Raw genomic sequence first — 22,080 nt, 5'->3', positions numbered from 1 at the left:
CTTACACGAGGGTATATACATAGTCCCCGTACCAGATGACAATAAAGGTAGGGACGCCATTGCATGTGCCCTCTCCTCTCTTAAACCACCCCCGCCCAGGAATGTCTTGGGATAACCCCAATGAAATTAAGTTTGTAGGTTGTAACACTGAAATCATACACTAGTGCAGTGGTTCTCAAACTCGGTCCTCAGGACCCCACACAGGTTACTTTTTCCAGGTCACCCAGCTGGTGCACAGGTGTAGTCATTACTCACTGACACATTTTAAAAGATCCACAGATGGAGCTAATTATTTCACTTTTGATTCTGTGAGGAGACCTGGAAAACATGCACTGTTTGGGGTCCTGAGGACCAAGTTTGAGAACCTGTGCACTAGTGTAATAACAGAATGAAGATTTATCGTTCTGGTATCCTGAAAACATCACTTTTTCACAGTACTTGGGCATTTATAATGCATGTGCAATATATTACAACCACACTAAATAAAACACTAAGCAACAACATCTTAACAAGTGGTTTTATATATATATATATATATATATGTGTCCAAGAATCAGCTGGCACTTCCACAAAACGTCACAACATACCCAGGTGCGTTCCGTGTGTAACAACATACACCACACATATGCTCCAACCAGGTCAGCGGCACTCACAGGACTTCAATAGTAGTAAGAAAGAAACTATAGACACATAAGTGCTTTCCAATGTTTCAAATCATAATGCGAATTTTCGTCAGGGAATAACAAACAATACATACATAACTTACCCTTAAATAGGGAAAACACCAAGTGCAGCACAGCGTCCCGCTCACGCCTCCCGTCCCGGCTGGCTGACGTCATCAGTAAGAGCCAGGAATGTGCTTCCCATCTCCTCTGTACATGTCACAAAACCAGCTGGGAGGTCGCTATGGGAGCAGACGCTGCGAAAAAAAGTGTAACACCATCACCCATGATACAGCAATCATGTAAACAGGTTATACAAAGAGACATCAGCTGCTAAATAAACCTCTCAATAAAATTTAAATACGTGAACTGCATATATATATATACAGAACAATATTACATGTTTAGAGAAAACAATTAAAGGACAGATTTTCATTCAGTCCAAAAGGTTGGATAGTATTCAATTTAAAAATCCAGTGGGCTTCCAGCTGCAAAAGAGATCGTTCCCGATCTCCACCTCTCAGGCTAGAGGGCACACAATCTATAATTTTATATTTTAAAGCAGACAAATTATGATTAAATTCCTTGAAATGACGCGCCACCGGTTGATCCACAGATTTACCCTCAATCATTTGGCGAATTGCAGATCGGTGTAGCGCCATTCTTTCTTTAAACTTCCGGCAAGTTTTACCTACATAAAGATGCCCACAGGGGCATCTAATGTAGTAAATGATGTAACTGCTTGTACATGTTAAATTGAAGTTGATCTTGAATTTTTTTGCCTGAGTAGGGATGTACAAACGTATCTCCAGTTTCCATATACCCACAGGTAGTACATCCAAGGCATCTAAAGCAGCCTTTTTTGCGTGAAAGAAAATGCGTAGTATTAGTACTGGAACAACCGGAGATGTCCTTGCGGACTACCCAATCCCCTATGTTCTTCCCGCGGCGATAGCCTGGTAATAATCTGGAGTTTTTCAATAAAGGAAGATCCTTATCCGATTTAATCAACGGCCAAAATTGTTTGGCAGACTCCACTACAGATTGTGTAGTATCATTATAGTCATTGACCCAAATCACAGTGTTAGAGAGGTCCTTTTTCACTTTAGGAGTGAGAGTTTCACATCTTGGAATTGATAACACTTTGGATTTTGTTTTCTGTAATTCTTTGGCATTGTAGCCCATTTCAATAAATTTGTTGATCAATAAATCTATCTGTATGGACGTCTCATTGATCTTGTCGGATATACGATGTATCCTTAACATCTGGGAGAAGGGAAGACCCCACTTTAATGGAGCATGATGGAAGCTATCTGCGTGTAATCTTCTCCATAGTAGTACAGAATTGATCTTCTGTACCAGACCAGATTATAAATAAATCATCAATGTATCTAGTAAAAAAATAAATATTCGAAGCAACCTCAGGATCAACAGAAAATAAGTCCTTTTCACATGAGAACATAAATGCATTGGCAAATGGTACCACGCAAGATCCCATTGCGCATCTCATCAATTGGATGAAGAATTTACTGTCAAATAAAAAATAATTCCGTTTTAATGTTAAACATAATAGTTCCAAGAAAAATGTCAAATCAGGCCCTGTGTAGTCAGGATTATTTGTTAATAGCCTCTCTGTTGCTGCCAGACCACGAGCATGTGGTATGTTCGTGTACAAACTCGTTACGTCTATTGTACATAACAAGCAGTTTTTAAGTAAATCTGGTAAATTTTTCAACTTAGTAATAAAACTAGTTGTATCACGTAGATAAGTAGTTTGTGACTGGATAACTGGCTGTAAGTAATTATCTAAATATTGTGCAACATTGTATAACAGAGACCCTCGTGCAGTATTTTCAAAAATGATGGATCATAAATTTGACTCTAATAAAGATTTTAAACATAAGAGTCATAATAACCTTTCAAGTCCTGAAAAGAAAGCCCTCAGGGACTTGAATAAGTATCAGTATTTAATTATTCGTGAGGCCGACAAGAGAGGCGGTATAGTGGGTTTAGACATGGAGGATTACAAAGCTGAAATTTATCGCCAGCTAGCAGATATGAATGTATATAGACAGCTTCATGTGGATCCCACATTAACTTTTACAAAATAATTAAAGGATATCATCACGGAGGCAGTTCATAATAATATCATTGACGATAAAATAGGACAAATTCTTGTTCCTCCGCATCCAGTGGTAACGATCCTTTATTCGCTATCTAAAATACACAAGGATCCTGTACATCCTCCAGGGCGACCAATTATTGCCGCAAGAGGGTCTCTGTTATACAATGTTGCGCAATATTTTGATAATTACTTACAGCCAGTTATCTAATCGCAAACTACTTATCTACGTGATACAACTAGTTTTATTACTAAGTTGAAAAATTTACCAGCTTTACCTAAAAACTGCTTGTTATGTACAATAGACGTAACGAGTTTGTACACGAACATACCACATGCTCGTGGTCTGGCAGCAACAGAGAGGCTATTAACAAATAATCCTCACTACACAGGGCCTGATTTGAAATTTTTCTTGGAACTATTATGTTTAACATTAAAACGGAATTATTTTTTATTTGACAGTAAATTCTTCATCCAATTGATGGGATGTGCCATGGGATCTTGCGTGGCACTGTCATTTGCCAATGCATTTATGTTCTCATGTGAAAAGGACTTATTTTTTTCTGATCCTGAGGCTGCTTCGAATATTTATTATTTTACTAGATACATTGACGATTTATTTATAATCTGATGTGGTACAGAAGATCAATTCTGTACTACTATGGAGAAGATTAACATGCAAGATGACAATATCAAATTCACATATGTAGTCAACAACAAATCAATTCACTATTTGGATGTTCAAATTTTCCTGCATGAAGATCAGATCCATACTAATATTTTTCATAAACCAACTGATAGGAATACTGTACTACACGCAGATAGCTTCCATCATGCTCCATTAAAGAGGGGTCTTCCCTTCTCCCAGATGTTAAGGATACATCGTATATCCAACAATATCAATGAGACGTCCATACAGATAGATTTATTGATCAACAAATTTATTGAAATGGGCTACAATGCCAAAGAATTACAGAAAACAAAATCCAAAGTGTTATCAATTCCAAGATGTGAAACTCTCACTCCTAAAGTGAAAAAGGATCTCTCTAACACTGTGATTTGGGTCAATGACTATAATGATACTACACAATCTGTAGTGGAGTCTGCCAAACAATTTTGGCCGTTGATTAAATCGGATAAGGATCTTCCTTTATTGAAAAACTCAAGATTATTACCAGGCTATCGCTACAGGAAGAACATAGGGGATTGGGTAGTCCGCAAGGAAATCTCCGGTTGTTCCAGTACTAATACTACGCATTTTCTTTTACGCAAAAAAGTCTGCTTTAGATGCCTTGGATGTACTACCTGTGGGTATTTGGAAACTGGAGATACGTTTGTACATCCCTACTCAGGCAAAAAAAATCAAGATCAACTTCAATTTAACATGTACAAGCAGTCACGTCTGTGGGCATCTCTATGTAGGCAAAACTTGTCGGAAGTTTAAAGAAAGAATGGCGCTACACCAATCTGCAATTCGCCAAGCGATTGAGGGTAAATCTGTGGATCAACCGGTGGCGCGTCATTTCAAGGAATTTAAACATAATTTGTCTGCTTTAAAATATAAAATTATAGATTGTGTGCCCTCTAGCCTGAGAGGTGGAGATCGGGACCGATCTCTTTTGCAGCTGGAAGCCCACTGGATTTTTAAATTGAATCCTATCCAACCTTTTGGACTGAATGAAAATCTGTCCTTTAATTGTTTTCTCTAAACATGTAATATTGTTCTATATATATATATGCAGTTCATGTATTTAAATTTTATTGAGAGGTTTATTTAGCAGCTGATGTCTTTTTGTATAACCTGTTTACATGATTGCTGTATCATGGGTGATGGTGTTACACTTTTTTTTGCAACGTCTGCTCCCATAGCGACCTCCCAGCTGGTTTTGTGACATGTACAGAGGAGATGGGAAGCACATTCCTGGCTCTTACTGATGACGTCAGCCAGCCGGGACGGGAGGCGTGAGCGGGACGCTGTGCTGCACTTGGTGTTTTCCCTATTTAAGGGTAAGTTATGTATGTATTGTTTGTTATTCCCTGACGAAAATTCGCATTATGAATTGAAACGTTGGAAAGCACTTATGTGTCTATAGTTTCTTTCTTACTACTATTGAAGTCCTGTGAGTGCCGCTGTCCTGGTTGGAGCATATATATATATATATATATTTATATATATATATTTATATTATTATATATATTAGTGAAAAATCTCAAGCGCCAGAAGGTGAACTGATCAAAAAGATATAGTGAAAAATACGTGATTATGAATGGAAAAGCAACTAATCTTCAATAGAAAATCTTCGGTCACCTGACCAACCATGATTCAAACATAAAGGAAAAAAAGAAAGCAAAACATTGTGTGTACCGTCTTAATACTGCATCAATCAAACATCCATCGCTGTGTAATTTAGGAGTTATTAGAACTATAGTCAGTCCTCACATGTAATAATGCTCCAAATATTTATACACAAAACACAGTTTAATTTATAAAATAAGATCCACGATTAAATGCAGGTAAACAACGTACAAACACAAGATATTATAAAGGCTTATCTGTCCATCACAATAGGGTCCAGGATAGCAGGGTCCCTAATCACGTATTTTTCACTATATCTTTTTGAACAGCTCACCTTTTTTCACTATTTAATTGATTTATATATGGTTTATCACTATATATGACTAATATATCCTAGCAGCCACTCATATACGAGCTAGGTGTACTTTATAAAAACACACATATATTGTCTGTTTGTAGGATTATTGTTTGTCACTTGTGTGCTCACTAATTTATTTTTATCATATATATATATATATATATATATATATATTTGGTCATTTGTCAGCACAGGACCCAATAGTGTGTCAATCACAGATTTGGTTGTTATTAAGTATGTATTTAAGATGATGTTGTATTCAGAGTCTGCCCCTGGTTGTGGTAATTTGATGCTGCAGTACCTGGTGACCTGCGGTGGAGGGTATCTGGACCTGATTCAGATGCACTCGCAAGCGGGTCGAGGGTGGCCCAGTGCGCATTCACTAGACCCGGATAGCGACGGGCAATCCGTCGCTCCGGGTCTCGTACCAAAGGGGGCGTGCTGTCGATGTTGAGTGACAGCACACCCCCTTTGGTGGGCAGACCGGGGGCGTGGCTGCCCAGACGGAGGCGTTCCCATGAGCTGAAAGCTCTCTGGGGCTTGCAGCAACGAGACCCTACACACAAGGGTCTCGTCGCAAGCCCGATGGTCGCGATGGTCTTGACCATCTTCCTGACCACCCACAGCTATGCGAGCGGTCAGGAGGCCGCTCTGAAAAACAAGAAGGACGGCCCTGATTCAGAGCGAGCGCTCTGTCAGAGCGTCCGGCTCTGAATCAGGGCCTCTGTTCAGGGGGAAAAAGCCTGAGGGCCTTCAGCTGCTGGTAATGTGGCATTATCTCTGGCATGAGGAATCTTGTTCCAAAGTATATGGATGTGCATATCACCTTCAGGGTGATAGTCACTGTGCTGCTGCACTGGTATTGCAACTTACTGCAAGTTATAAGCATGAGGTAGGACTCCCGCTGCATATCAGGTGCAGTTGTAACAATACAAAGGTAGGAGGTACAACTAAAATGTTGTGAAAGATCACAGTATAAGTTCGGGGGTAGGCACCAGGCAGTCACAAGATTTAAATTATGTTTGTTGATTCCATTTATATTATAATATATTAATTATACAACAAAATATCTCACACAGGGTGTTAGTAAACCTGGGGCCAGTACTGATCTGGGTTTGGTGAGGTTACATGTAGTATCTCTACCAGCGGTGGCCTCGATACCACCAGTGATCAAAGGTCTCAGTACAAGCACCAGACGGGTCTCTCCACCTGCTCTCACGTTTTCGTCCTTAGTCCTGAGACAGTGCCTGTTGTCTGTCAAGGAGACTCATCAGTCCAACTGTCACCAACTGTTACTCTCCCACCGTATATCCCCTTTGTCCCGAGCACATTGGTCCTATGCCCACTCTAGAAAGTTCCTCTGCCAGCAAATTCTCTTCTCATGCCCAATATTGAACACAGGGCCTGATTCAGACCCGCTCACAAGCGGGTTGATGGCCGGGCAGAGCGCACGCGCGACCCCCTGGAGCGAGCGAGAAATCACTCGCTCCGGTGCTCGCATCCAAAAGGGGAGGCTGTCAATGTTGATCAACAGCTCGTCCCATTTGGTAGGTGGGTCAGGGGGGATGGCTGGCCAAACGGAGGCGTTCCCGAAGGAACACCTGCCATTTGGGGGCGGCCCCGTTGACCTCACGAGTGATGTTAGTGGCATACCTCCCAACATAACCTCTCCATTAGGGACACAATGCTCTGGTCCTGGACTTCCCTGGTCATTTATGATTGGTGGCGGCTCCAGAGCTCGGGCTACAGTACAGTCCAAAATTCAAATAGGGGAGTCACACCAACTGCCAGTGAGTCCCAGCCAGTGATGTTTGGCAGGGTGTGAAATGACAGTAGGTGTGGTTCCTATTTGACTTTTGAACTGCGCTGCAGCCCCACTTCTTACCAGGGAAGTCCAGGACCAGAGCATTGTGTCCCTCCAGGAGAGGGTCATGTTGGGAGGTATGCAGCGGCGAGCTTCCGGCTCTATAAGAGCCGGAAGCTCAATGGGGCTTGCGACGGATGAGACCCTACCACAAGGGTACTCATCGCAAGCCCGATGGTCACGACCATCACCTGGCCGCTCGCAAAAGCTGTGGGTGGTCACCCACAGCTATGTGAGCGGCCAGGAGGCCGATCAAATAAAAATGAGCGGCCGCCCTGATTCAGAGCGAGCGCTCGCTTTTTGCGAGCGCCTCTGAATCAGGGCCACAGTACACTCAGTAACGGAGCATATGCAGTGCAAAAACATGCAAGACAGGCTCTGCCAATATGCGCATGTTCAACATCCGCATCATCCCCAAGTTGGTTACATGTAAAATTACAAATTTGTTATAGTGCTGTAAAACAGTCTCTTGGTAAAACTGAAAAGAATTACACAGCACACCTTCTAAATTAAGGACCTGATTCAGATATGTACGCTATTCCAATATTTACGCAGTTGAGCGATTATTGGCCAACTAAGCATGTATCATGGTCACACTGCGCACACACCAAGGTATCATTGCGGTGCCGTTTGCAGAGATTTCTTCACAAAGTGATTGACAATCAGGGACAATTTGTGGGAGGTAACGGGGAGTGGCAGCAAAAACGCAGTTTTTGGGGTGGGTCATAGCCTGCATCTGTGATCCCGTACGCAGATAAAGTGGTTCCGACGTCTCAGCTCAGGCGCCAATTCTGCGTGACCATAATGTTACTCAGATGGGCAATTATCAAATGATGCCGGCTGCCTATTTTTACGCACTTGCTTGGATCTGTGAAGCTGCCGGTGGCCGTCTCAATGCATTTCAAGCTGGCTACAGCATTAGCAAATTCTCGCACAGCAGCTGTGTGCAGGATCACAGCTGCAAATGCGTTAGTGTACATCTCTGAAGCGGGCCCAAAGTACCCTGCATATGGGAACAATTTTATTCAATCCATATGTTAAAACTACACTGTTACATATGTTATTATGAATCCAAGAAAATTCATTTTGCCCAAAGAGCTGACTTTTTAGTCCGATTTTGCACATGCACAGATCTCCAAGAATCGGTGTTGTATGCAAACTATCAGGTTTGCATAGAACTATGAATCAGGCCCAACAACTGGCCGCGGCGGCCATTTTCCAGCCATTTATACAGCGCTGACACCAGCGCCGACGTGGGATTCCGGAGAGGTAAGTATAATTATGGGTGCAGGGTGTGCGGTGTGGGCCCATGTGCACTGCACTGCACATCCTGCACCCATTATAAATATGCCCCTGGTCCTTAGATGCCACCATCGGTCGAAACTTATATCAGTCCTATGGCAGGTACAGTTTTTCCGCCTCCTATGGCTGCAGCTGTGCGTCCCTGTAAACACTCGCTTTCACTGACACACCCTCGACACTCCATTAAAAAGCTAATTTTTGCATGCATGCATCTATAGCCAACTCCTAGTCACCGCCCAGGAACGACCATCACTTTTCCTTTGAATGTACACTCTGTGTATCGCATGCATCGCATTGCCTGCGGCTCTGGATCAGGCCCTGTGTGTGCACTGACCTGCACTCCAAAAATAATTCTACTTTACTTTTAAGTTGTTGCTTATATCGGTGACATTTCACCTTTCCAATTTATGCTATTCTTAAACTAACTGGTACAATATAGTTGCACCACTTGTTTCTTTTAAGATATAATTTCAGCAAATTAAAAATCTGATCCGTAGCATATAGTTGGTTTGACATTGAGCAGGCTTAGATCTTTTCATTTTTAGTTTAAGCTGGTGTTTCCCAACTGCAGAGCCTAATCCCCCCCAGCAATCCACACAACACAATTTAATCAACAGATACTTATTTTCAAGGTTGCACCCATTACTATAGTAATTGCCAATAGAAATTGACAAAATGGAATGTGAGCATCGAAGATTGAGGAATAAAGACATGAAACCTTTTCCTAAACTCCCAAACTTAAAGGTTTCTTTCCAAAATAGTGTTATATTTTCCAAATACACTTTGCCTGTTCATGTTGACTGTGGGTAGCAAAACGTGCAAGGACCACCCTCCGCTGCATCATGCCACACCTTCAGACTGCTGACATAATAACATTAGCAAGTCCCAGCATAGCATTTATTGGACATGATATTTTTTAAATATTAGTAGATCCCCAGCATTACATTTCACAGCAGCTTTCTCTGCTGTTGGTCAGTTCTGTTTATAAAAACTTGACAAAAAGTATAGTTTTCCTTGAACACCACTCTACCACCTAGGAAACGATTTTTAATAAAATGCCCATTTCTGCAACACAGAGTAGATCTCCTCCTTCCATTGGCTCAAGCGCGACCACATTTGAAAGAGTGGAGTGCCCTCTGACCTGTGATCACCAGACAAGATCACCCTGCACTACGGAAAACATTACGTTTTCAATAGATGAGCGAGGGTATACTGACAGCAGCACCATGGATGCAAGTGTATATGGCTTTATTGCTCCATCCATCCAGTGAAATGAGGGTTTCTGGTCAGTAACAGGATGGCGACCATGCAAATGCACGGAACCAATGCGTTAAGCGGGAATGTCATGAGTGTTGTTTGCTTGTTAGCCGACTTCAGTACTCATTCACAGATGGTACAGTACACTTGTGTTTGACAGATCTTTTGCATCCAGCATGGGGTGGGTGTAAGTCCGGATACTAGTGATGACCTCTGCAGATGTAAATCAGTGGGCAGGATAGAGTTCCACATGAAGACACATTAGTATTTGGCATACTGTATATGGGCTAATTATCCCATTAGCACAGAGAAGTAAGTAGGCTGCTGCCATGGCCGACTCAAATTTAGGACCAGTATGCACTTAGCGTAAGACAACGGGAGGTTGCAGGCTATGATAGCATGCGGGAGGCTGGCCCATTCTCTCTGCTGCCGGGAAAGCCACCCGAAAATCGGGATTCTCCGGGACATTCCAGGACAATTGGTAGGTATGGGTCACTGTACAGGAGTGGAATAAATATGAAGCTAATGTCACACTGCCTAGATCAAACTGTCCCCTAAATATAATTGGTGGACAGCAAACACATTTAAGAGTATATAGGCAGTGGCCATAAAAAAACATGGAAACACTTGGGAAAAAAAAAGACACCTGGCATATTGGAAGTATAGGCTTCATAGCATCCCTTCATGATCAGTGCCATGTATTACAATGCTCGACTGCCCTAGCTCCTATAATTATAGCCATAATGGTGGCAAGAGGAGACCTCACTGACTTCAAAATGGGGGTGACTGTTGGGGCAGAGGTGGACGCTGCCTCGATTCGGTGGCAAAGGACTGGTGTTTTTGTTCTGCGCATGTGAGCCGCAATGTGCATGTGCAGTGTTAGCTGCAGCATGATTGGCAGGCCGCGGTCGTATCGGGGTGGTAACGGTGCATTTTTCTAGGATTTGATAAATGAGGAATGAGAGTTATAGAATGACATTAATGGCTCCCAGGCTTTCTCAAATGATTTATAGGATTTTTATCATGTATGGTCATGTATTCAATGCAATGGATATGCCAAATCCTGTTAATGACAGATTATGCTAGGTACACACTTGGCAGACGGATCAGCCGTCAACCAACCCACTGGCCGACAGACCAATTTGGCGTGTATGCAGGTGTGCATACACACTTACAACTGACTGCTATGTCTGGCCACAGGAACTGGTAGTGACGTCATTGTCAGCGGTCCCTGTGGCCAGCATATGGGTTGGTCAGTCAGTTGTCCGTGCACACAGGTAGATGTGCACAATATATCTAAAAGATATATCACATCTGCCGTGCTGCACAGCCAACACAATATATCTGTGAACAACTTCATTCACAGGTATATATTGGGTGTACACACTAGTCGATGGGCGGGACGAGATATCGTTCGTCTGCTGTACGAACAATATATCATCCAGAGTGTACCCAACATAAGAGTGAGGAGGGATTAGATCTTTTCCAGTCAGTACATAGCATGCAAGCTGCATTGTATAGGGTTCAGTATGTCAACATGGTCATAATGGTCAACATAAAATGTCGACATGGTCATACTGTTGACAGCGAACATGCCGAAATGTTCATCATGTTGACATTCACATACTGATGAAATGTTGACAATGTCTATTTAAGGTAAACCCTAACCTAACCCCTAAACCTAACTCTAATGTATTTCATATGTCAACATTCTGTCCATATTGACATTTTCCAGGTGTCGACATTCATGATGTTGACATTTTAACCATACCGACATTCTGGTGTCACATGATGAATGATGGCATTGTGAACGTCGACTTAGACACTGCCTTATAAACTTGTTTTGGCACTGAGATGCTCAAGGGGTTCTGAGAGGAAGGATAAAGAATTTGGGAGGCATAGGAATGGAAACGTGAAGGATTGAGAGTACAGTATTAAGTTGTTGACACTGAGCCAAAAGACGGAGAGCTTTGGGTAGCTCCGCAAATGTGAAGAAATGTGCCCTCCTGTGAACAGACCCTGATGGAGGCTAATTACATTTCAAGTCACCGTAAATGGTAAAAATAATAAACAATATTTTATTTCTCTTTTGATATATAATGGACTTCACCATGTAATGCATATATATGAAATATGCTGACTTACATGAGTCCTACATCTTAGATTAATACTGCTACTAAAAGATATGTTTTTATACAAACAATTGAGATGGATGTGTGACAAACTTTTGCAGAAATATGGAACTACTTTTGCTGTGCTGGAAAAACCATTCCACACAATGTAATTCCTCGCAACTATTCTTACATGTACGTGCTCTGTAAATATACTATCTTTATGTAAACAACTGCACGGTACAACCTCTCTTGTTCTATGTATTGGAAGTAATTGTCTCAGTGGAAATGCACAGTCCTGTATTTAGTGCTCAATAGAATTATGCTAACCCTTTTGTGTTATGTATGCTGTTTAATTTACTGTTTTAAAAGGCACTTTACATATTAATATCTTAAGCTCTTTTAATAGGAACTATTTACAATTTACTATTACAAAAAATAAATGTAAATTTGTTGTTCTTTTTCTGTTTTATTTTGTATTTACTCTTTGTGCAGGTAGAGTATATCTATACTAGATCACAGTGCACCAGCTACAGTAGCATTATGTTCTCCAATCACTCAGTTAGCCAGACTCAGCTACCTAGGATAAAGTTAACACTTTCAGCTAATTAATGATAATACAGTTTCCCTACTGTTGCAGCAAAGCATGGGGGATGGAAGGACTCCAAGAATAAGTGTAGCTTTGAACTGTAATAGTAAAAATATACACATTGTGCAAAACAGCTCTTTATTATTGCTGTCTTTAAACACAAGTATAAATATGCATATTTTTTATCATATAAATCTGCATATTTTGATGGTAGAATACATAATGAAAACAGTGTAATGAAAAAATAATATATGTATGGTCTTCCATGGTAAAACAAAGCAACATTTGCGCTGAGAAGGAATAACGTGTTTGTTCTATGAGTGTATATATTCCATAAGTGTAAGAATATAAAGCTGATCCTGAGTGATTTCTGGTTTTTACATTTCTAAATGTGTTTCAAAAACCAAGGAGTTAAGAATGGAGATTATAGCACAAACACCTGCTAATTTGCATATATCTCCCATCAAAATATGGTATATTATACAAATGTCATTTAGTGGGTAATAATTATATTTTGGTCCCAAAAAAATAAAACAAGTTATTCCAGTGTCAGCTGCCAATAATTTTTGATTTACTGATACATAATCTAAAGCAATACAACACACTTCATATGTTAATGTGCCTCACTGAAAGTTTAAATACCTATAGGTGATACATTCTATCTATGCTTGTACCCGAATAAATATTTTATTCAATTAAATGCAAAATATTGACTACCGTCTTTTAGCTTTTATTTGACACTGCACAAGATGTAAATATCTACAGATACAGATGTAAAATGCCCACACTGATTGTTGAAAGTTTTCATTTGAGGATTTTTGACATACAGTATAGGACTCTCTCTGATCTCACGTGGACCGCTGAGCACTAAATCAGTAAGCTACTTATTGACTGCAATCTGTTTAATCTTCATCTGTTTAACTTTTAGCCTGCACAAAGCTTCTCACCCAAGAGGGTACATTTTCACTATATACCCACACACCGCTTTAGATTCTAAAGCAACAAGGACTTCATTTGAAATTATATTTGATTACAAGTATGCTATGTACCACCATTTACAAATCTAAAATCCACTAATAATAATTTTAGTTTCAAGGGTAAAAAATATTACAAGGTAAGGGATTAAACGATTATAAATTCACTTTAGGTCAGTCAGTCATTGGGCTCCCAGGACAGTCAAATCCTAAGATACAAAGCTGCTGTGAAAGAACAGGGGCACAGCATAACACACTGTATCATATACAGTACATGCATCAGAAGCAGATGGCTGATTATGTCATTGCCTAACCTATGTCTTCATTTCCTTTCTTATACGAATAATAAAAATGCATATATTCATTTATTTCCTTTAGTCTGGAAAAATTAAAAAAAAAAACATAATTTAGCTTGTGTACTTAATTTCTTAATTTATGTTGAATGATACATCAATTTCCAGTATTGCTACATGTTACAATCACAATGACTTAAATTAAAAGATAAAAAAAAGTTTGTTGGATTTGCGGATTCTACAGGTTATTGTGTTGTAGATACAAGGTACAATGTAATATGGAATAGGAGAATAAACCATAGAAAACAACAAAACACTACTCACCAGTGGCTGCTGTCTGTCCTATAAAGCTGTGGATAGTGAATAAAGTTACAGCAGAAAGGTGTGCCAGTGTGGTGGGCTGCTCATCTTCTCCTGCTCAGGCACTGCTGTCACCGGGGGGAGACCTGCCAGCAGCTCAGCACACATAGGAGGGAAGAAGAGAGAGCAGCATCAGCTTCATACACAGGGAATCTATGTGCAATGTTGCTGCCTCCCTCTGTCACACCCTCCTCCTCCTCTGTGCTATTCCTGTGTGCCCAGCTCCCAGTCTGATTATGGTGTACTCCCCTCTGTGCCACACTCTACATCCACTCTGCATATGGACCAGACTCTCCTGGCTCATACTCCCTCTCTTGCCACAAGTTCGGTACCTGCTGCAGATAATGCAGCCTACAGTAATAGGGCTGTATATGATGCAATGATATGTGCATATATACAGTACATAATTATAATCTACAGAGGAAGTTACTAGGATGTGATAATAAGCTGAAGGTCATTAGGATACAAAGGAGGAGTGTGTCCAGGCAGTTGTGGTGTCTGTCAGGCTGAGAGGGTATCTATATGATTTCCCTGCACGGCATCACTGTGATAAAGCAGGCAGGGGTCTGTCTGTGGTTCCCCCTGTTCACGCCCATCCCATGATTCCCTCTTCACGTCACAGCCTCAAATCTAGTCACCCGTCATTGCTGCTGCTAGGGCAGTGTTACCTGCTGGGACTGGGCTCTGTCCTTCTCTGTGCGAGCAGAAGGTCACATGGAGAAGCAATGGTGCCACTGCTTGGGTTATATACAGTGATAGCTAATGATGATGATGATCACCACGGCCAGTCTGATTCTCCCTACATACTGCCTCCTTACCATGTTCAGCAGATATATATAATGGAGCTGTTACCATAGTTACAAAGGCGGCAGAATTGAATCCTTTGTATAAGGAAAGATGCACTGTACAATGTGTGGGAAAAGACAGGTTGAGCTTCCTGCTTTTGGATTGCAGACCCAAAAAAAAGCATCAGTCATATGGCAACTGGCAGGGATGTAGTTGGCAATTGGCATGTTATGTGTGTGTGTGTCAGGGGTAGCTAGGCCTTCTGTCACCTCGATCAAAGACTGCCTGGCGCCTCCCATAGATAGTAGTCATCCTTTGTCTTGCTTATATACAGTTATCAATATAGTAAAGATTGAAATATTTCTAGAGTGAGGGCAAAACCCATTTTTAGTCCCGTTGCAGTAAGGCTCCTCCTGCATTTATTTTGTGGTTCTGGGGCATGCAAGCTTCACTGCCTCAAGTACCAGCTCTGGACGGCCTCACCCTCTCTGTGCTGAACTATGCGCTGTTGCAGCTCAGTTTACGGCTCCGGCCTCAAGAATGTCCACCTTCCCCTGCTCTCATCTCCTGAGAGGGGATAAGATATAGGGGCCCATTTATTAATGATTGCATTGCGATTTGGGCATGACATTACTGCTCCGAAAGGAGCCCGTCCCCGTGATGTGCCCAGAGTGCTGACTGCACATTTGCAGCCGTCATTGCTAGGGAGGGTTCCAGGGGAACCCTCTGCCGGCTAATTATGAAAAGTGTAGCGCATAGCCTGCAACAAGCTAACGCCATCTCCAGATGGCATTCGCTGTGGCTCCAATCTCCGGAAGTTGGTAAATCTGGCAGCATCACATCCCCCATGGGGGGCTGCAGATGCCGGCGGGAAGGGAGGGATCGTAGTAGGTATCAGAGATATTTGCTGTGGTTCTTCAAACATGGGGGTGATACTAAATATTTTGGAAATAAGACGCAAATATTAAATGATAAATTGGCCCTATAAGCTGCTAACTGTCCTCCTTCCTAACCACAACTGCTTCCAAGTTTTAATGTAAAATAAAATATTCAATCCCACCCAGGATCTCTGCTCCAGCTCCCCACCATCATTCAGGATGTGTGCCCCTACCTGGCTTAACCAGGGCAGTCGAGAGCGATGACAGGCTTGGGTACTGGGGGAAGGGGTGTGTGGACAAATTGGAGAGGCATGGCCGAGCCCCCTTCAAATGTGAAAACTACAGTATGTGCTGTGTCGCAGGGGGTTTCAGAGGCTGCTCAGATGGGCAGATCCGGGACCCATCAGTCCAACCGCATACCTCCACACTTCATAGAGGACGAGAGAGGACTGACTGCTGCGGAAGTAGCCTCCCTGGACCCTCTACAGTATAGCTCACAGCAATCAGTCCTCTCTCTGACTGCTCGCGGTACCACTGCCTTTTACGGGGGTGTGGGATCTGGGAGATGGACCAGGGCCAAGCCAGGCCCCTCCAACAGCTCGATTAAAGGGTAGTCTTCCTCTTGGCTTCACCCCTGGCGTGTGCATATGTGTGTGTGTGTGTGTAATAGCACCATTTGGTTCCTTCAAATTTAATTGAATTTTTTATTGTTTGATGAGCAACACAGTATTGCCAAAATGAAAATAACTCTACTATTAGAAGGGAGCCATCTGTATGCAGTAAACGTAAAAACATAAAGAAAAAAAAAGTAAATCAAATGCTTTAGAAATGCTCCACATGTATAAAAACTGTAGTTACAGTTATATGACTTGCACCTAGCATTAATATTACACATAGGAAAAGTGCTTCAATTATTGTTGCACCCATTTGCTCAGGTCATAACTGTACATTCACAAATTTGCATTGGATAGTGTTTCTCTTGCATGATTTAAAGTTTCGGTTAATTGTCTACTGGCATTAAAATGATGCATCTGATTTGTTTTTTTCTAATGTAAATGCAATGCATGCAAATGTGTGTGTAATAAAATATATAAATATATTCTATGGTGGAATTCTATTAGCTGTAGACTTTACAACGCGGTTTCAGATCCTGAGTAATGTGCCCGGAGCTACTCAATTATCGCTCCATGGTCAGCTCACGACTGGCCCAGAGGGAGCACTTAACTCAGCTTGCAGCTCTGTAGCACCCCGGAGTGTCTGTCACATAGAAACAGAATGATTTAGCTATGACACTTTATGTAGGGCCATCTTCAAATGGGCAGTTGCTCAGGGACCCCACTATTCTAGGGGAGTGGGCCGTTTCACCCCCCCTTGTAGATTGCAGCCATGGCTGGTAACTCAACAGCCCCCCTCTCCCCGTAGAACTCAACAGCCCCCCTCCCCCGAATAGCTTTGCAGCGCGGCCATCGGCCGGTAACACAATCCCATTGCATCCTCTCTTTCACTTGCAGAGAGAGTGAGAGACTGACTGAATCAAGGCAGGACTGCTGCGCGCAGCTCCGCCCAGGTAGTTCCCAGGGGGTTTTGAGAGCTGGCCAGCCGGGTCACGGTTGACGTACTCTTTCCTAGGGATTGACATCAGAAGCCCGGCATCGAATGGTTGCCGGGCTTACGACATCGAATCCAGTAATGCAATGGCAACTAGCTATCGCATCGCAACCATTCAGTAACAACCATTGCAAAGGTTATACTTCAAACTGAATTGGGGGTGGAGCCTCTGTGAAAGGGGACGGGTATATATGGTATACTTAAATATTTCCAGAAAAAATCCAGAGCTAATCATTCCCCATCATTAGCAGTACACAGTAACTGGTATTCTTATATTACCATCTTTGTTACGGCATTAAATAAACTGGCACTGACAATGATATACATGATCTATCTTCAATTTATTGAACAGTAATATAAGTAACCCACCAAACAAATGCCCTTAACTCGCACTCAGTTCAAATTTAGACTACTAAAAAGACGAAACTACCCCGAGTATGGGTGAGCTACCTCTCTCTTCAAGCCCCCTGTTAGACAAGCCTTACAACAATGTAGTAACCATACAAAGGAGGCCGCTAAACAAGTCCTTATAAGGACTTCATCACATGCACTAAGGTGTTGTTGGTGAGAGATCCTGTTGTTAATTTTGATCCACTGTTTATATCTATGTGGATATCAGTGAAATTCCACTCAGCCACTTAAATTTGTCTAATGCTGGGTACACAGTGGCCGATATATTGGCCGATCAATTGATCGGCCAATATATTGTGCCCCTGTCGGCCAGTGTGTACAGACGATATGTCTGTGAAGAAGAACGTCGTTCACAGACATATCGCATTGGCTGTGCTGCACAGCCAATGAACAGATATGTCTGCAGACATATCTGTCCATCAGCAAGTGTGTATGGGCGATCAGCCGATCGCCCGTACACAAGGGTGCAGAGGGGGGGAGCCGCGAGCGGGTACTACTTACCCGGGTCCGGCACAGCTCCCCAGCCACAGCAGCCCAGCACACGCTGCTGTGTGCTGGGCTGCACTGCGAGACTGTCCGAGGCTGCTAAAGCAGCAGTCCGAGCAGTCTCCTATGCCAAAGGGGGGGAGCGATCACGCTGATCGCGCCCCCCATTGGCCGTGTGCCGGGCTGAGGGGCACACAGCGCCCCCCTCGCCATGGCCACAAATGTTTTTTTTTCCTCTGAAGGGGTGTGGCCACGCCTTCCGTGATTATGCCACACCCCTGGCCCGGCCACCAGGACCCGCTGCAGCATGCAGATGCTGGTCGTTCAGTGTGTATGAGCGACCATCATCTGCAGATCACTCAATCTGCAGATATATCTGTCAGGTGTGTACCCACCTTAAGTCTTACAAGCTGGGAACCTGTCCCTTTTATATTTATGTGGATATCAGTGAATTCCATTAAGTAGTTTAAATTTGTCTAAATGTCACATCAAAGAGTGTTACCCCTGATGAAGTCCTTATAAGGACGAAACGTGTTGGGGTGTACTATCTTTTAGATCTGTCCGTTTGGTTGTTGTGAGCTCAAACCATAAGGTGCGACAGTGGTTTTTATTGTATACCAACTAATGGTCAAAATTCAACTTAATGTTGTAAATCCTGATGGCTGTCTCAAGGTCAACAGAAAAAACTGATAGAATCTATTTTTGTCACTGATACAGAACTAGAATATTGGACCATTCTAATTTTTGGAAAAAAAGGACTGGTTTATATAGCATACATTGCTTGCAAATAAATAAAAACATCTTTGTATGAAAATGTAAATAATTAAAGATTGTTTAGTGCTCTCCTTTGTATGGTTTCTACAGTAATATAAGTAAGAAAATGTGAGTGTTACAGTTAGATATGACAAGGTCATATACAAGAGAACAAGAAAAACATTTGCTAGTAATCATCCATATGTTTAAATAATAATATTGACTGATAGATAAAATGGGGAAAATGTGAAGTTTTTAAATTATAATGTGGAGAGAATGTTTAGTAGAAGGTCTGTAATTGAAATCTGCCTGTGAATGGGGTTTAGCTTTTTACCAGTATGATATAAAGCAATAGGGCCGGCTGTCATTCTAGAACCTGTGTAATGTAATATTGTAGCACAATTCTGGTAGAAGGATGTAAATACAACCTCAGAATCCAGTGAAGGAAGAGGAACTAACACTGTGATACAAATATGTATGTTATGTTTTCTATTGATTAATCAGTAATATGATAAAGTAAATATGAGCTTTAGAGTTAGATAAGACAAGGTCATACACATACTAGAAACAATAATTGCCAAATACAGGTTGAGTCTCCCATATCCAAATATTCCGAAATACGGAATATTACGAAATACAGATTTTTTTTGGCATGACTGAGATAATTTAACTTTTGATTTTTGATGGTTCAATGTACACAAACTTTGTCTAAGGCACAAATTATTAAAAATATTGTATAAATCCTTCAGGCTGTGTGTATAAGGTGTATATGAAACATAAATGAATTTCATTTCTGTAAACAAACTTTGTTTGAACCACAAAATTATTGAGTATATTGTATAAAATGACCTGCAGGCTGTGTGTATAAGGTGTATATAGAACATAAATGCATTCTGTGTGTATATTTGGGTCAAATTCCCAAGATATTTCATTATGGTATGCAAATATTCCAAAATACGGAATATTCCATTATCCAAAATACCCCTGGTCCCAAGCATTTTGGATATGGGAGACTCAACCTGTAATGATATTGACAGCTACTGCACTAGGGGAAAAAAATTATATTTACATTTTTTAAATTATATTGCCCAGATTGGAGCCTAATCAATCCCTTGTTTTTTTCCACCCGATAATGCCTCACACGTTGAAATGTAAGAAGTTATAATTCACATTATATTATTGTTGCTACCATATTATATCCATATACAAAGTATAGGGTGGGAGATAAAAGACACTAAATTCATTTTATGCGCCAAACATTTGCATGTTTGCAATGAATTATCATCTGACTCAGCAACATTGGAATACAAGATCCTATGGATATGCAGTCCGAATGTCGGCATATAACATGTCAAAATTCACAATGTTGTCAGCAGGTCGACATTGATGATGTTGAGATGGTTAAAATGTCGACACTTGTAAAATAAACATCGGAAATATAAATTTTGTCTAAATTTCCACATGAAAATGTTAACATTATCATAATGTTAACATTTCCAGGAGGTTTAGGGTTAGCACTAGGGTTGCCATTAGGGTTAAAGTTACAGTTAGGGTTGCTATTGGAGTTAGAGTTAGGGATAGTGCTAGGATTGGGATCAGAATGAGCAGGAAACCATGATGTCAACATGCTGGCATTGACGACATAACAATCGTTTTGACATGCTGAATGTCATCATGGTCAATGCTGACATCATGAACATGTCAACATGTTAGTTACCAATATTATGACTATAGCTAATAATATTCAGTCGCTTCTAAAAAAAATTTTAGTAACAGATCTATATTCAATGCATATGTATATACATATATACGCAGCAGCATACACTCCAATGTACCTGTGGTTGAACAAAAATGATTGTGTAAGTTTGCCAATAAGGAAAACCTACAACCAATGAACTAATAAATTTACAAGTGTTGCACCAATTTAAAACATCTATTTATCTAGGCTGAAAGACTAATCCAGAAAACACGCATGTTATAATAATATATATACTGTATATAAACTTATTTTATTAATTAAAAGTGTGACGCAAGAACATAGGACTCAAAGTTCCAGAAGGTCTCTATTTAATTTCCAAGTAGGTCTTTGCGAAAGCTCCCCATGGGAGCGAAACGCATTATGAATTTGAGGCCAGTTGTCTTAACCAACTTGGAAATTAAATAGAGACTGTCTGGAACTTTGAGCCCTATTTTCTTGTATCACACTTTTAATTAATAAAATAAGTTTATATATATATATATTATTCCATGCAAAAGAGCTGATCCAGGATCTTCTGTTTAATTGGAGTCTACATAAATCATAATACATACATGAATACTTATTGGATAGCCTGCCCCTCCCCCTCTCCCTATTTTATCAACCATCTATAGTATACAGACTGGAATGATTTCAGTTACAACATAAACACCAAAAGCATGGTATCTATCCCTCTATCATAGAGAAAAGCAGCCACAGGCAGGGTTGCTTTAGACTAGTTGACTATTTCTTAAAATTTATCAAAAACACTCCCAAAAATTTACAGCCCTTATTGCAATATAGTAACATGGTTCAGGGCTATTTATTAATGTCCTTGAGCTGCCCTGATAAGCAGTTAATCTTAAAACCTATAGTTTTGCTTCTAATGACTTTGGCAAAAGTTTACAATGTCAAGTTGTTCCCCGGCAGTGTTGCTGTGCATACAAGACTAGTCAGAGAGATGAGCGGGTAAGGATTTACTAAAAGGTGGAGGTATGTAAGCAAAACACTCTAGAACCATTTTACATAGGAAAGAGTGTGCGAACGCCATCTGAACTAAACCTCCTAATACTTTAGAACTCATGACCCATGTGCAGAAGATAGCATAGACTGTGGCACTGTGGAGCCCATTCCAAAACTTTGTATGTCTGCCACCTTATTTCTTAAGACTTCTTTTGGCAGCTCTGTCTTCTGGAGCTCAACAACGTCACTCTAGACATATATGATATAAAACA

General features: G+C 41.1%; 1 protein-coding gene across 3 annotated transcripts in view; it reads right to left on the bottom strand.

Annotated features, from left to right (window-relative positions):
• Positions 1-14,754, bottom strand: part of SLC24A2 (solute carrier family 24 member 2) — a 244,196-nt gene extending 229,442 nt beyond the window's left edge. For all 3 annotated transcript variants that reach the window (XM_088459587.1, XM_088459589.1, XM_088459588.1), the window contains exon 1: positions 14,153-14,754. The gene's annotated coding sequence lies outside the window, so the exon portion shown is untranslated. The remainder of the gene's footprint in view (positions 1-14,152) is intronic.
• Between the last annotated feature and the right edge of the window lie 7,326 nt (positions 14,755-22,080).

The sequence above is a fragment of the Taudactylus pleione genome, unplaced genomic scaffold, assembly GCF_031769625.1.
Source record: "Taudactylus pleione unplaced genomic scaffold, aTauple2 ptg000915l, whole genome shotgun sequence".
NCBI lineage: Eukaryota > Metazoa > Chordata > Amphibia > Anura > Myobatrachidae > Taudactylus > Taudactylus pleione.
Note: the sequence above shows the minus strand (reverse complement) of the source record. Positions and strands in the feature narration are given on the sequence as shown.